Below are 17427 nucleotides of genomic sequence, written 5' to 3'. Positions count from 1 at the left end.
TAGTGTAGCAGAAACCAGAGGCCTCGAACCAGACCAATGACTCTTTGCAGTGAACACTTCCAAGTAAAGATATATAGACAAAAGGGTTTACTGCGTGACTCACTGGGTCACACTGCAGCTTCCATGATGAGATTTTTTTCCTCCCCCCCCCTTTTCTTTTTTCTTCTTTTTCTCTTAAATTTTACTTTATTGGGGCGGGGGTTGCAAGGGCAGAGGGTGGATATGAAGGGGTGGGGAATGAATGGTATCAGATGCATGATATGAAAGACACAAAGAATAAACAAAAAGAAAGTTAAAAAAAGAAAAAATCTGAACAGAAATAGTGGAGCTAACAGATGACGTTACGAACCAAATGGACCTAACAGATGTCTACAGAACATTTCACCCAGTCACAAAAGAATACACCTTTTTCTCAGCACTTCATGGAACTTTCTCCAAAATTGACCACATGCTTGGTCACAAAGCAAGTCTCAACAGACACAAGAAAATTGAAATGACCCCCTGTATCTTATCAGACCACCATGGATTGAAGCTGGACTTCAACAACAACAGGAACAACAGGAAACCTACAAACTCATGGAAACTGAACAATTCTCTACTGAGTTGCCACTGGGGCAAGGAAGGAATAAACAGAGGAATTAAAGATATGCAGAATAAAAAGAGGAACATAAATTGATCTTTACCATACAGACAAAAATAAAAGACAATAACCTTTGATATGAAGAATAACTATGTACATATAGCAATGGTGGACAATGATAGTTAATTGCTTCTGGGTATCTGTTCCACAAAAAAAGGGACTTCTATTTCTTTTTGTTACGACTTTGAATCTTAAATGAAAGCTCAGGTTTGGCTGCCATCTGATAGGCTTTCAGCGGGTGATAGTACCATGAGGGCTATACCGTCATCAATGGATTGCCTAATGATGAAATCATATCTGAATGGACTGTCAGGAAGTGGGGCCAAGTTGGAAGAAGCAGGTCACCTGAGTGGGTGCTATTATCCTGTCCCTTAATCCCTTCCCCCTCTCTGCTCCTCAGCTGCTCTACCATCTCCTTTCCACGCCTCAGATCCAAACAATGGAGAACAATGAAATCAGCTGACCACGAACTGAAGCTATTAAAGCCACGAACAATAAGAAATCTCTCCTTCTGCAAGTAGTTTTTCGCAAGTATTCTGGCATGAAAATGAAGACAACTAACACGCTTTATTTGTCTTCAGGTCTACACCTCTGGGGGTGGTAGAACAGAAGCCAGTATGTGGTAGTACTGCATAGGTATTTACTGAATGGATTCATAGCTCTCTTGTGAATCCATAGATCAGTTTTCAAAAAGTACTAATTACAGAAGAAAATAATTTGGACAACATAATAATCTTGGCTTAATAACCACATAGATACTTTGATGGTGAAAACACAAAGTGAACATTCTTTTCAAAGAAACATGGCACAGTCAACAATGATGAAAAAAAGAGGTAAACCAAAAAATAACAAAGAAACAAGCTATATTCTTGGATGTGAAAACTAATTATTTTATTTATATTACTTCTTTTATTTTTGAGATTATAACTACATCATTTTCCTCCCTCCAAACCCTCCCATATACCTACTCCTCCTTACTCTCTTTCAAATTCATGGGCTCATTTTCCATCAATTGTTGTTACATGCATACAAAACTAATTATTTTAAATATGTAACTTCTTCACAAACGAGTATAGAGATTTTAAGTTAATTATCACAGTTCACATAAAACCTTACTATGTATTATTATTTTTATTTAAAAGGGGTTTTTTCCACTTTACATACCAGCAACAGTTCTCCCTCCCTCCCCTCCTCCCACTACCCTCCACCTTCCCCCCATCTCACCCCTCATTCACTCCTCAGAGAGAGTAAGGCCTCCCATGGGGAGTCAACAAAGTCTGACATCAAGGTGAGGCAGGACCAAGCCCCTCCCTGCTGCATGGAGGATGAGCAAGGTGTCCCACCATAGGGAGTGGGCTCCAAAAAGCCAGTTCAGTCATCATCGAACCTATTTATTATTTTAAAGTGTGTGTGTGTGTGTGTGTGTGTGTGTGTGTGTGTGTGTGTGTGTGTGCGCGCGTGCACATGCATGTGGCGGTCAGAGATCAGTGTCAAGTATCTTCCTCTACCACTGTTATTTTCCAGACACTATCTCAAACTTCACATTTTTTATTTACTTTAAAGGATACCCAGAAAAAATCTAGTAAGATAGAGGCTCACTATCAATTTTGTTTAAAAACTGGGAAGTACTGAACAAAATACATAATTTAAGCTCAAAATATCCCACCAACACATAATAATACAGGAATGGGTAAAATGTATTAAAATGCTAATAATGGCAATATGTTTGTTTTTCCTTTCTTAGAGTGTTCCTGATATTTTAATTTTCCATATATATATATATATATATATATATATATATATATATATAAAATTTTAACGATAGAAAAAGCAGTAAGTTTTCCTATTAACCCCAAATAGGAAAATTAACAATAGAAATGAAAGGATAAATGTGGGGGGGGGGGGAATAGCCAATAAAAACATGTAAATGTAAATTTGCCCTACCATTTGTAAATGGCACTTATAAGTAATAAATCTTTTTCATGTCTGAAATTGGCAAACGTATTTAAAAGGGCTATTTTCAGAGGGAGTATTTCAGCTTTCAGAAGCAGAAAACACCCATTTCTGTTTCTTTAAAACACAAAGGCTGAAGAAAAAGGAACAGGTTTTTTGTGTTACTTTGCTACCACCCACAGGCAATAATGTAAAATACAACTAAGAAATTATTCTCTTGACCTGAAATTCACATTAGTAGTGGATTCCACACACATTCCCAAACACACACACACAAGCAGAAGAAATTTAAGAAAATTAGCATTCCTTAAGACTCTGACTGTAGCTACAGGAGTAAAATAGAAATAATAAATGGGGAATTCTCTTGCAAATGATTAGTTCTCAATTTAACGCATGGGGAATTCAGATGAATGGAAACTCATATACAGAAGCATAGATTGCATCTTGGGCCATAAAAATCCTACTAATTATAAAACAATGGAAATCATATGGAATATATTACCTTACCATCATAGATTTAATCTAGAAAATGTTAGAATAAGAGATTTCCAGCCTCTGATTCTCTGCACCATGGTCAGTTATGGGTCTCTGTGTTAATCACATCTACTGAGAATAGAATTCTCTAATGAGGGTCGAAAGCTTCATTAATATATTAGTATATGGGAATAAATGTCAGCTTAATATTGTGTTCATTCAGCTATACATATGAACTCACAGTGGTTGCGACAGCATGCAAAAAACCCATGCAAGCCTAAGCCAGACTGGATCCCAGCATGGAGAGGGAAGGTGGACCCACCCCTACCCAAGAAGCTATCGGGAATTAATAGCTAGCGGCTGGAAAAGGAGAACTCAGTTTTATCTAAGAATGGAGCTGCTGTTAAGTCAATCATGCTCAATGGAAGGCCATGTGTCCAAGAATACTTGGGCTTTCACAAATTGGACTGGATTGTTTTTTAAGGACCCACAACTGGGTGGGGAGGGAAGTGGGGGTCAATCCAGGAGTCAGAGAAGGGGGTGAAGATTATCAAAACACATGTGAAATACTCCAAGAACGAATAAAATATATATTTAAAAGAAACCTGTTTCATCAAACATATCAAATAATCATTTAAAATTATAAACAGAAAATGAAAAGAAACTCTGCAATTTAAAAGTACAGCAACTGTACTAATTTGAAGGCAACTACAATGTGGACAAACCTTAAAATTCTATTCTAAATAAAAGAAGCTAAACAAAAGGTCATCTATTATAAAATTTCCATTTATTTGGTATATCTAGACTAGGCAAGTCCATAGAGAAGAGATAAAAATGAATATTGGGTTTCTTTTTCTGTGGTAGTAGATATACAAGGTTGTATGTGTACTAAAAACAACTGAATACTACATATCTAAGCAATGAATTCTATGATAAATGAATTCTCAATAAATGGAATGGTTAACTTGTTTTCTTAAAGCAATAATAACAAATGCTGATCAGAATGTAGGGAAATGGATCACTTTTACATTGTTGATGAGAGTGTAAAATGGTCCAGTAATTCTGCAAAAATATTTGGCAGTTTCTTATAAGAAAAAAAAAACTATGTTTAAACACATACCAATGATATAACACTGCCATTGAACCCCTAGGCATTTATTCCAGAGATTTAAAAAACAGCTTATATCCACACAAAAATCTGTATGCAAATGTTCATGACAACTCTGTCCGTAAGAGCTCTGAACCAGAAACCACAGACTGCTTCATTAGGTGACTTTTAAAACTATGGTATATCCACACCATGAAATGCTACTTAGAACTACTTTCCATCTCTTGATTCCATTTATATAACTTTGTTGTTTTGTTTGTTTGTTGAGACAGGGTTTCTTTGTGTATCCCTGCTGTCCTGGAACTCGCTCTGTAGACCAAGCTGGCCTCGAACCACCTGTCTCTGCCTCCTGAGTGCTGGGATTAAAGGTGTGCGCCACCACTGCACTTTATGTGCACCAAAACACTTAAAAAAAATGTTCCCCATTTTTAAATTGGGTTTTATAACTTTTTATTAGCAATCAAATTTGTGCTTTCACAGTATGTACATTTCACACATGTACATTTTTCATACTGACTACTCTAACCTCCACCCTTCCCAAATCAATGCTGTCTACCCCACTGTTCCCTACAGATCATTCTCCCATTCATGTCTACTCGGTTTGGTTTGTAATCTACTGAGTGCAGCCAGGGCCACCTGCATGACCATGGGTAGGAAGCTATGTGTTAGCGCCTGGTGGTCTCACCAGTGCTGGTTACAACTGAAGACAAGGACTGCTCCTCTCTCCAAACTCTGTCAATAGCCAACAGTTCAGCACTAAGGGGGAGAGGTCCATGAACCCCTCCTTCTTCTATGGCTGACTGTTGAGAGGGCCAGTCTTCTGTAGGCTAAATTCAGGCAATTACAGTTATTGTGAGTTCATCATTGCAATGGTTATATTGAGTGTAGAGGATGGGATTTTGCAGCCCTTCACCTTATTTATCTTCCAACTCCTAGTTCCTGCCTCCTATTCTGCAATATTTTCTAAGACTTAGACAACTAGTGAGATGGAATCTTAAAACAGTTTTACTCTGTATTTCCCTGACAGCTAAGGATGTTGAACAGTTTTTTTTTGCATATGTGTTTCCTAGCCATTGGTAGTGCTAAATTCTCTGTTTAGTTCTATAGATAATTTTTAATTGGGTTGTTTGTTTTCTTGATGTATAGTTTTTTTGTTTTGTTTTGTTTTTTACCAGGAGAGGTGGGCGTTTTCAGAAAAGAACACACCAATTTGTTGTCTTGTGCCCAATAGTCAGCCCTGAAAACATACATACAAGTAACATTATATGGATTGGGCAGGTTATATTTAAGAATATATATGTATTAGATAACCAACTGGTGTGCTCTTCTTCCCTGGGGAAGACCATTTTCCCACTCTTGGCATTCCTTATTTGCCTATAGTTCTTTGTGCAGGGTCGCTGCATCCTGAGCTTCCCCTCCCCCACACTGGCATGTCTATTGCTGTTGTCCTTGTTCAGCACTTGTTTAGGCAGTCATGTTGGTAAGACTTTATGCATGTAGCTTCCGACATTCTTAGGAGACACAATCTCAGAGCAAACTCCCCTGTTCTTCTGGCTTTTACAATCTTTCCACACCCTCCTCCACAATAATCCCTGAACCTTTGGTGCAGAATTGTATTGGGACAGGGTTCTATAATTCTACATCCTGATTGGTTGTGGTTTTATGTAATGGTCTGTAGCTAGAGTTTTCCTGCCTTGCCCATAGTCAGGACAAATCTCTGTCACCCGCCAGTCCCACAGCCGCTCAGACCCAACCAAGTAAACACAGAGACTTATATTGCTTACAAACTGTATGGCCGTGGCAGGCTTCTTGTTAACTGTTCTTATATCTTAAAGTAATGCATTTCCATAAATCTATACCTTGCCACGCGGCTCGTGGCTTACCAGCATCTTCACATGCTGCTTGTCCTGGCAGTGGCTGGCAGCGTCTCCTTCTGCCTTCCTGTTCTTTTATTCCTCCTCTCTGTTAGTCCCGCCTATACTTCCTGCCTAGCCACGACCAATCAGGTTTTATTTATTGACCAATCAGAGCAACTTGACATACAGACCATCCCCCAGTACAGCCAAGTGCAGACCATCTCAGACACCTGCACTCAGGCCCATGGTCCTAATCATCCTCTATGCGGACCTGCTGGGTAACGCCACAAAGAACCCAAGAAGGGCTCCCACAGGACATACAGAACATCCCACAGCAATGGTCTTTGTTGGAAAAAGAAGTTTCCATGATGAGAGGTGAGGACTACACTTATCTTCGGATATAAGGACAAATATTTAGAATGTTGTTAGGGATTAAGCTGGCTTAGTCAAGTGGCAACTGTATGTTCTCCAAGGTCCTTGACTTTACTAGCTCTGAGTAGCTGGCTAGTTTTCTAGTCCCAAGAATGATATCCCTCTTGTCGAGCAGGTCTTAAGTCCAATTAGAGAGCTGTTGGTTACCACCAAGGGTATGCGTACCACTACTGCACCGGTAGGGTCATTGCACCATCCAGGTTGTTGTGGTTCACAGGCATCATAGCTGGGTAAGACTATAGGTTGTGTCCCTCTTTTGGAAGCTTGCCCGGCACTTTGTGAACCATGAAAGCTAGTCCTCAGGAAGGAGGTTTCATGTCAGTTCCAGCTTAGGGGCCTGTGGACTCTACATCCAAAGTGCATGGTGTTTTCAGCAACAGGGACTTATCTTCTACCTTTGGGAGGTGGGGGGCAACCAAGGGAATAGCCATAGTCTGTAATGTTTTGGTAGTCCCTTGAATAGCCCTGACCAACAACTCAAAGAAGGTTTTCCATGTCTGGTGTTGAAGCAATGTCAGCCAAGGTGGGAAATTTTCATTTAAAGTATTTATGTGTATTTGTATACTGACTTATGTGTATTGTAGATGTTTTTAGGTAGATAGTTGAGTATGATTCCTTATGACTTTTAGATTTGTCAATTTAATAGAATAGAATGTAAGTTTTTAAGATATGTTCCTATGATTTTCTGAACTTCATTTGCATCTGTTGCAATGCCTCCCTTTTGTCTCTAATTTTATTAGTTTGGTTTTGGTTAATTTGGTTAAAGCTCTGTCAATCTTATTTATTTTTTTTCTAAGAACCAACTCTTCATTTCATTGATTCTTTGTAGTTTTTCATTTCTAGTTCATTAATTTCTTCCCTGCTCTTAATTATTTGTCCCCATCTACTCTCTGGAGATCTGAATTGTTCTTGTTTTTCCAAAGCCTTAAGGTATGCAATTAAGTTAATTATTTGAGATTTTGCCAATTATTTTTTAATATTTTAAAACAGGCTTTATTATCAGAAATCGCAACTAAAACAATCACATACTAAAATTAACCAGACCCAAAGATGATGCAGTTCAGTAAACTTCTATACAGTTAGAGTAGCCATCTGAAAAGGAAGCTGTGGGGCTTCACATTGATTTCATGCTTTCACTATTGCAGCAACAGAGAGCCAATGCCCAGGCCTCAGACTTCTGTGGGACCAAAGTGCACCCTGTGATCAGGTCTCTACTCTAGTGGCTTCAAAGGTGAGTGCAGGGCCTGGGCTTTGGCTCCGGTGTGCCCAGCATCCCCTAAGAGACTGAAGCATTGGTGCCAGTAGTCTATGGGGTCATAGGTATAGGATTCTGATTTCTATGGTTCCAGTGGTCACTGCAGGACCTGGAGTCTACACTGCTGTAGTGTCAGAGGCTACTTTGGGGCTGTAGCTCTAACCACACCCCCGGATAGTAGACAGACTGCTCTGGGTCTGAAATTTCGTATCCTGTCTCCAGCAGGTTCACATAATCCAAGGAGTCACCAAGGTTTTGGTCAAGATGAGATCATTTCAGCAACCCATTCAATAATCATCACCAAGTTTCACTAGTGCCCTTAACTGAACTTAGTATCACCAGATATTCCTCTAGGCAGAAAACAGAATATCCTAATAGGCTTGGAAGAAGAGGAAAGTCAAAAAGAACCCACTTCAACAGATGCATAAAACACCACAAAGCAATGTAAAAACTGACACAACCACCACGTATGGCCTGTGACCAACAGACCAACTCCCCTACAAGGGAATCCTAAATTATAGAGATAGCTCAACTGCGAGTGTACTCTTACCATTCAAAAGAAGTAATGGTTAAATAGAAGAGTTAAACAGATGCATGAATTAAGGACATCTATCCAAGACCTTGACAAGGCAGTCTCCAAAGTGAATGTACACATTCGTAAATTGGAGGTCAAAGTCCAAAATATGGAGGAAAAATGTAGCAATGAATTGAAACCTTGAAAAACAATCAAACAGAAATAACCCTTTCCTCTCCAAGTTGCCTTTTGTCATGGTGTTTCATCACAACAGAAAGCAAACTAGTTAATGTCTATCTAAGACCTCCTGGCTTTAAAAGTTTCACCAAATAATAAGCAGTTATTTGCATTGGTTAGCCTTTGTATTCTGACTTTTTTCTCAGATTTCAATAACTTCCCTTTTTCTTTCTTCCTTTTTTTTTTTTTAGCTTATGAGTTGGGAGGTGTTTTTTGTTTGTTTGTTTTGTTTTGTTTTTTAACTTTTTATTTATTCTTAGTGGCTTTCCCATCATGCAACTTGATCCCATTTATCTCCCCATCCTTTCTTATCTGCCCTCTGCCCTTGCAACGCTCCCCCTCCCAATAAAATAAAGTAATATTTAAAAGAAAAAACAAGAAAAATCTCATCATGGAAGCTATAGTGTGACACATGAGTCACCCAGTACACCCTTCAGTCCCTATATTTTTACTTGCAAGTGTTCATTGCAATGAGTCTGGTTTAAGGCCTCTGGTTTCTGCTACACCATCAATATACTGAGCCCTCACTGGATATCCTGTTGCTGCCCTGTGTCATGGAGATCATGCAGCTTTGGATCTGCAGGTCAGGTCCCTTCACGTGCTCCAGCAGCTCATAAATAGATGGGGTGGATATTGGGGTGGGCCAACTCATAGCCCTGGTTCTGGGCCTGGGCAGTTGTAGGGTTGGTCAGCCTGCCAGCTCTCCTCCATCCTCATCACAAGGGTGAACTCTCCAGCACTGTCATAGGCTAATTCATTCTATAAAGCAAGAGCAAGGGACAGGGGCAGGGACAGGTTCTCCTGCTTTCATGCCCTCAGGGCTGGCTCACTAACACCTACACCACCAGGGCCAACTGTCCACACAGGCGGTGAGGGGGGGAGAATGCCCCCCCAAACTCCGTATCACCATATGGCAGATGAGGAGTAGGACCAGCTCACCCCCCACCCTTCCACCACCGCCCCCCCAACAGGGTTGAGGTTTGTGATTTCTTTTCAACTGGTTTTGAGTGCTCCACTCCCTCTACCTTGTCTTCAAAGCCCTGATATTCTTTGATGTGATTCATTCTGCTGGCACTTTCCACTGAGCTTTTTAGCAGACTTTTAAAGTTCATTTGCCATTTTGTCTCAATGTTGTTTTTTGTTTGTTTGTTTTCTATCTTCACTGAATTTAATTTCCATATATTCAACTATCCTCATTGTTCTGTTTAGCTGTTTTTTGTTTATGTGGACTTCCACCATTTTATTCCTGTTGTATTTAAGTTCATTCGCTATTTGCGCCTTCTCTGAATGCTTTGAAATTTTTGAACATGTTTATAACTGTTGTTTGGAATTCTGTGTCTTGAATTTCCTCTGACTTATTATCTTTAGGGAACATTACTAAGAAATTGGTGATTGGAGGACAATTAGATATTGGTTTCATTACCTAATTTGTGCTGTAACCTGGGCATCTGGATTTACAAAGTTAGTTGTACTTTGGCATGGGTTTTTAATCCACCAGGTGAGAATCCCAAAGTGAGATTGTGAGCTAGGTAGCCTGGGGGACTCTTGAGATGACAGAACCCATAAGGAGTCTAAGGTGTGGGTGGAACCAAGGTCTCCTACATAGCCTGAGTGGAGTGGCTATGGAGAAACAGACCAGAGGCCAATGGCTGAAGAGTTGGGATGGGAGGGTCACTTACTGGGGCCAGGGCTTGGTGATTGCACAGGGTAGCTGTGGTGCACAGATACGGAACATGCCAGGGGTCAGGGTAGGTAGGGGTGGAGTCACTTGCCCAGCCGGAGCCAGAGCAACCTTGTGGAAAAGCTATGGTACACTGGAGTGGAGGCAGAAGGGGTCAGGGGCCAGGGCAGGTGTGCAGTTTTTTCACATCTGGAAGGAAAGTGTGGCATGGCTGTGACATGAGCACACAGAGGTAGAGTGTGCTGGCTTCAGGCCAGGGGGACAATATGGGGCAGCTGTGGGGTGCAGGACCAGAGGTGGTGATATAACTTTTGGATAATACAAAATTGGAGATGTACCAGAAATTTATGGTTCTCAAGTGTTAGGGATAGGCATGGAGGATAAGGAGACAGAAGTGGTATGGTTATAAAAGAAGAACATTTGAGGAGTCTTTGTGGTGATAAACATTCTGTGTCCTGACTATGATGGTCATAGATTCACAAACCTACACACTTGATAAAATTATGTAGAGTTAAACTAATACACATGCATAAATGAGTACACATATAAATAACTAGAAAAGAAACATGGATTAGATTAGAGATTATATAAATGTCCACTTTCTGCTTGTGATATTGTTTTGGAAAATGTTGTCATTAGGAAAAACAAGGTAAAGAATACATATATTCACATAACCATTTGCAAATCCACAACTGTTTCAAAGTTAAACTTTTTATTAAAACAACTTTGAAAACTAATAGGAATTTATGCATAACATAAAGGTTGAAGAGTCTTATGTTGAGACACATAGAATTCTTTAAGGAAAAAAATCATATATTCAGCTACATAAAATAATTTAAATGGCAAAAATATCTAAATTAAATGGTGGTTTATTTAGCCATACCATGGGCTATTTTGTGGCTATTCAAGACTAAGCCTGGGCTAGGGAGGTGGCTCAGTTCAGTAGTAGAGTGCTTGCTGGCAGATGTGAGACTCTGAGCTTGATCCCAAGCTCTGGAAAGAGAGAAAGAAGTTAACTCAGTTAACTTGCAGGAATTGCCCAGACAGCAAATCAAGCTGCAAATACAATCCAGGTTACCACAAGGGTTCCATGAAATTTCCTCCCATCAGGAGCAACAGTAGCAAAACATCTATAGTTATCATTTGAGTCACAGACCGGATAAAAGTTTCAAGTGAAGGCCTTCCACTGGTTTGAGCAGCACATGCTCATATTCCCATTTTCCCAGGAAGTGAGCCTGAGGCAGTGAGGAAACGTAGCCGAGACTATTAATGAGACACCCCGTTCTGCTGCTGTTGAATTCCTGCGATAGACTGGTGTGTTAACTCGGTGCGTTGTCACTGTGACAAAACACCTCAATCAACTTAAGAAGAAGGACTGACTTTCTCTCTGCTTCAGTTCATGGTCAGTTGATCCCACTGCTTTGTGTCTACAGTGGCACAATACATCACTGCAGGAGTACGTGGCAGCTGGGAAGCAGAGAGACAGAAAGGAAGAGCCTGGAATCTCAACATGCCCTTAAAGGCCATACCCGTACTAAGCTAACTTCCTCCCGTTAGGTTCCATTTCCTGAGAGGGCTGCTGTCTCTCATCAGTGCTAGAGGCTGCACACCAGATCTTTAACATGTGGGTCTGCAGGGAAACGGAACAGCACCTAGGGAAATCTACTAAGTGGATGTGCGATTCTGGGATGTCTTCTCTCCCTCTTGTATAAAATGGGAATTAACAGCAGTACCTATCTCACAAGAGTGTTCAGAATTAAATAGGTTAATGCATGTCATTAAAATTGTGTGGGAGAATATTATTTTAAGGTGTGTTACTTTTGTTTATGTTGCATTTGTTTAACTCTGTGAAGCTGTGTTACTATGCCTGTCTAAAACACCTAATGGTCTAAATTAAGAACTGAACCGCCAATAGCAAGGCAGGAGAATAGATCGGTAGGGCTGGCAGGCAGAGAGAATATATAGAGGAGAAATCTGAGAAGAGAGATCTAGGAGTGAGAGGAGGAGGGAGGCTTCAGGGACCAGCCGACCAGCCACCCAGCCACCCAGCTAGACAAGGAGTAAGAAGGAAAGAAAAGGTATACAGAAATTTAGAAAGGTAAAAGTCCAGAGGCAAAAGGTAGATGGGATAATTTTTAAAAAAGCTGGCAAGAAACAAGCTAAGTTAAGGCCAGGTATTTATAATTAAGAATAAGTCTCTGTGAGTGATTTATTTGGGAGCTGGGTTCCCCCCTCCCCAAAAAGAGAAAAAACAATCAACTACAGAATTGTGCTTGGTTCAAAGTGTTAATAAAGGTTGGCACCTATTGTCACTATTTCCGTTCAAATTGGTAAGTTTTTTAAGGTTTAATTTTATTTTTGTATGCATGTGAGTATGTCACATGAGTGAAGACGCCCTCAGAATCCAGAAGAGGGCACTGGATTCCCTGGTGGTTATGAGCCTCCTGACATGGGTGTTCAGAACTGAACTAAGTCCTCTGCAAGAGCAGCAAGCATTAACCAGAGTCTTCCAGCCCCTAGAAGAATATTTAAGATGGTTCTCCTTAAATCAACTCAGTTGTCCTTTCCCTAGTCTACTGTCTTCCTTGGTAGGGTCTGCACAAAAGGAAGAACAGTGGCTATAAACCACAGACACCCTGAGTGACTAGGCCAACTCCCTGCAGGGTGGTTACTTCCTTCTGTCTCGGTCACCCTTTCCTTTCTATCTCCTGCGTGGAGAATTGTTTTGTGGGGTTTATAATGAGTACCATAATAGGAGGGAAACATCTCTAAGGGATCTCTCCCCAGCTAGCTGGCTGAACATGGTGGTGCATACTTGTGATTCCTGCATTTGAATGACTGAGGAAGGAAGATCTGCAAATTCCACACCAGTTTGTACTACATAGTAACTTCCAGGCCAGTCTGGGCTAGAGTAAGAACTTCTATCAAAAGAAATCGAACAAGGGAAATAATCAATGTAACAAACAAACAAGCCATAAACTCCTGAAACAGACAGGAGATTGGTGGTTGAGGAGAGCCCAGCATAAATTAAGCCTACAGCTTTAAAAATTTTCCTTTTATTCCTGCTCCTTAGGCAACGCTAACTCCCACTTTTTGAGAAATACTATTAGATGAGCAGGGTGCTTCCAAGGATATCAGTGGGCAAAGTTCCTGTACTGAATATCTGACTCTCCTCCTCCCTGATTCACAATATCTTGAAGATGGAAGGACAGACGATATGACAGACGAGGAACTACTTGCCTAGCCTTTCGAAAATAAATATTGGCACATCGCTGTAATCTCAGCACTTGGGAAGCCGAGGCAGAAGGATCAGTAGGAGTTCAGGGCTAGCCTGTCATACAAAGAAAATACTATGTCAAATTCCCTCCCACCTCAAAATTTGTTTGCCACAAATGGCTGAAGTGCTCTAAAAGAAAAGGCTCCACTATCCAGACTGGCTAGTGCTGACAACTGCTGTGAAAATCTTTTATAACTTGGGCTACTGCCACTAAGATAGCCCAGTGAGTAAAAGTGTGTGATGCCAAGCCTGAGGAGTTCGATCCCTGGAACTCTCATGGTGGAAGGAGAACCAACTCCAGCAAGTCCTCCTCTGAGCTCCACAAGCTTGCTGTGGCACACACATGCATGCACGCACACTAAATAAATGTGAATGTATTTGGAAAACATTTATACTTTGATATACAGTAAAGCACAATCTTATTACTTTCTGCCTTTTAAAAATTCACATTTATTGTGATGTGTGTGTGTGTGTGTGTGTGTGTGTGTGTGTGTGTGTGTTCTCTCCTTCCATTCTTTGGGTTCTAGGGGTTGAGCTCAGGCTGTCAGGATTGACAACAAGCACTGTAATTGGCTGTCTCATCTCACTAGCCCTGTATCTACCTTAAAAAATTATGATTGAAACATTTTTTCCCCATTGTTTACTATGGCTATTTCACATTAGTGTCTGTGTACTTTATTTTTCTACTGTGATTTTATGCTCTAAGTAAGTTTATTATTACCATTTTCTCATCATAAAACTAGTATGTCATCACTGCTGAAAATTCACAAGTGAAGGAAAGGGGTAATTCAGAATCACTCATCACAATTCTGATGGATTTGTACAGTGTTTTCTCTACAGGTTCTTCAGGTAACTACACATACATGAACCCACACACATAATGAGATGGTACTTATATTTTATAATTTCTATGTAATATCTTAAATTGATAAGTACTGTTCACATCACTAAAAATTCTTCCAGAATGGTATTTTGTTTACATAGGAATACTTTATATTTTAATTTCAAGTTTTAAAATTAGTTTTGATCATTTCAGATGTAAATACTGACTTTAGAACACCTCCATCCTTTGCTCTCTACCTCCAACTCCTCCCACTGCAGGAGAGTGCTGAGAGTCCTCCCCACTCCTTCTCAGATCCTCTAACTCCTCCCACTGCAGGAGAGAGTGCTGAGTCCTCCCCACTCCTTCTCAGATCCTCCAAATCCTCCCACTGCAGGAGAGTGCTGAGAGTCCTCCCCACTCCTTGTCAGATCCTCCAACTCCTCCCACTGCAGGAGAGAGTGCTGAGAGTCCTCCCCACTCCTTGTCAGATCCTCCAACTCCTCCCACTGCAGGAGAGAGTGCTGAGTGTCCTCCCCTCTCCTTGTCAGATCCTCCAACTCTTCCCACTGCAGGAGAGAGTGCTGAGAGTCCTCCCCACTCCTTCTCAGATCCTCCAACTCCTCCCACTGCAGGAGAGAGTGCTGAGAGTCCTCCCCACTCCTTGTCAGATCCTCCACCTCCTCCCACTGCAGGAGAGTGCTGAGAGTCCTCCCCACTCCTTCTCAGATCCTCCAACTCCTCCCACTGCAGGAGAGAGTGCTGAGAGTCCTCCCCACTCCTTCTCAGATCCTCCACCTCCTCCCACTGCAGGAGAGAGTACTGAGTGTCCTCCCCACTCCTTCTCAGATCCTCCACCTCCTCCCACTGCAGGAGAGAGTGCTGAGTCCTCCCCACTCCTTCTCAGATCCTCCAAATCCTCCCACTGCAGGAGAGTGCTGAGAGTCCTCCCCACTCCTTGTCAGATCCTCCAACTCCTCCCACTGCAGGAGAGAGTGCTGAGTCCTCCCCACTCCTTCTCAGATCCTCCAACTCCTCCCACTGCAGGAGAGAGTACTGAGTGTCCTCCCCACTCCTTCTCAGATCCTCCAACTCCTCCCACTGCAGGAGAGAGTGCTGAGAGTCCTCCCCTCTCCTTCTCAGATCCTCCAACTCCTCCCACTGCAGGAGAGAGTACTGAGTGTCCTCCCCACTCCTTCTCAGATCCTCCAACTCCTCCCACTGCAGGAGAGAGTGCTGAGAGTCCTCCCTTCTCCTTCTCAGATCCTCCAACTCCTCCAACTGCAGGAGAGAGTGCTGAGAGTCCTCCCGACTCCTTCTCAGATTCATGGTCGCTTATTCTTTAATTATTATTGTTACATATGCATGAATGTTTGCATTAACAACACCTGCTCAGTCCACTTAGTGTTGCTCATATGTACGTGTTTAAGGCTGAATACTTAAGATTGGATCCCCAGAGAGGCTAGGTAAAGGACCAGGGGGACAGGAGGTTCTCTCAAGAAAGAATTAATAGAATACAGTATTATGGAGAGAGAAAGGGAAAACTAGAATGGGAGGACTAAGTGGTGACGGGGAAGGGAGAACAGGGTAAAATAGGGTTATCGGGAGGGACAACGAACACTAAAGGCCTTTGAAAAAACACATGGAAACCCACTACTTACTCGAGAAGCTTCCTAAAATATACACATATATGAAAGGAATTCAAATGGTCTCGTGATATAAGGGGTGAGACTGCCCCAAGTAGACATTTTATGTTACCAAGTAAAACCTTCAGGCAGGAATGAGTTACATTTTGAGTCACTGGCCAAAGGAGATCCATGGACCTCCCCTAAATTTCACAGGCTATTGTGAAAGCTTTTGGTTGCTCCCGACAACCTCATGTTAAGGCTCTATTGCTGAAGACAATACTTACTCATGTCATGGAACATGAAGAATTTGAGCTGGTTCCCAACTAGAAGCTTCACTAGTATTGACTAACTAGTGTTCATGGTGCTGGAAGGTACTCTGCACACTCCTAGAGGAAAAAAGTATTATCAGTATCGCCAACTACAAACCCTGCACCCTACCACAGTTAGTCACCTGCTTGTAAGATATGCCGGTACAACAGTGGCACAAATGTCTGGGAATAATCAACAACTTTCTGATTGGATTTTAAGCCCAATACACGAGATGGAATCCATAAATGACAATGCTAAAGGGGCCTAGACCTGACTATAGATAGGTCATGGGTGTGGGGAAAACCTAATACTATCATTCTGTTAAAGGAACATAGCAATACAATACTCCTAATGACGTACTGCAATAGCCATAGTTCACTGCATCCCTCAACCCTCATTAGAGAAGCTTCTTTTTGCAATAGATGGGAATTAACAGAGACCCGCAACTGTACAATGCACAGAGAGTGAGAGGCTTTGTAACACTCAGTCCTGAATGGGATGGCTTCATTAAACACCTCCCCTCAAGGCTCAGTGATGATTTATGTGGAAGAGAAGGTGAAAAGATGTTAAGAGCCAGAGTGGCAGTGTCTTCTTCCAGACAAGAGAACTGATAAACATATGAACTCACAGAGATTGTTGCAGCATGCACAGGGCCTGCACAGGTCAAGTTAGAGTGGACATGGAATCTCACCACTACCCACGAAGTTGTTTGCAATTAATACCTACTGGCGAGGGAAAATGAGTGTTCTCCAATGGAGTGCCAACGGGTATCAACCACAATCCAGGGCAGGCCCCGTGCCCAGGAGTAGTTGGCCAACTAAAACAAACTCCATGGGGTAGTTTTGTGTGTCTGTGTGGTGGGGAGGGGGCACTTTTGTTTTGACTTTTTTGGGGGGGGGCTTAGTGGTCTGTTATTTTCATTTTTTTGTTTGGTTTCTTTTCTTTCTTTCTTTTTTTTTTTTCCTTTGGTTTTTTTGAGACAGGGTTTGTCTGTCTAACACTCTTGCTGTCCTTGGAACTCATCACTCTGTAAACCAGACTGGCCTCAAACTCACAATAATCTCCCTGCCTTCTGGGTGCTGGGATTAAAGATGTGTACCACCGCCACCCAGCTTGGTTTCCTTTTCTTTTGAGGGGGTGAAATAAACATGAAGTTGGGTGAGTAGGGAGAGGAGAGGATCCTGGAGGAGTTGGAAAAGGGGAAAAAATGATTAAAATATATTCAACAACAACAAAATTTTAA

At 41.5% G+C, this 17427-nt stretch overlaps 1 protein-coding gene across 6 annotated transcripts in view; it reads right to left on the bottom strand.

The window, feature by feature from the left end:
• The window catches only part of Magee2 (MAGE family member E2), a 195622-nt gene that overhangs the window by 127979 nt on the left and 50216 nt on the right, over positions 1 to 17427 (bottom strand). The window contains exons 9-10 of one of the 6 annotated variants that reach the window (XR_013047994.1): positions 16160 to 16261; positions 1871 to 11143 (exon numbers count right to left, since the gene is read on the bottom strand). The exons of 4 other annotated variants lie outside the window; for them this stretch is intronic. The gene's annotated coding sequence lies outside the window, so the exon portion shown is untranslated. Of the gene's footprint in view, positions 1 to 1870; positions 11144 to 16159; positions 16262 to 17427 lie in introns of those variants that run through there. One more of the 6 variants, XR_013047995.1, reaches the window with a different exon arrangement.

The sequence above is a fragment of the Peromyscus maniculatus genome, chromosome X (assembly GCF_049852395.1).
Source record: "Peromyscus maniculatus bairdii isolate BWxNUB_F1_BW_parent chromosome X, HU_Pman_BW_mat_3.1, whole genome shotgun sequence".
NCBI lineage: Eukaryota > Metazoa > Chordata > Mammalia > Rodentia > Cricetidae > Peromyscus > Peromyscus maniculatus.
Note: the sequence above shows the minus strand (reverse complement) of the source record. Positions and strands in the feature narration are given on the sequence as shown.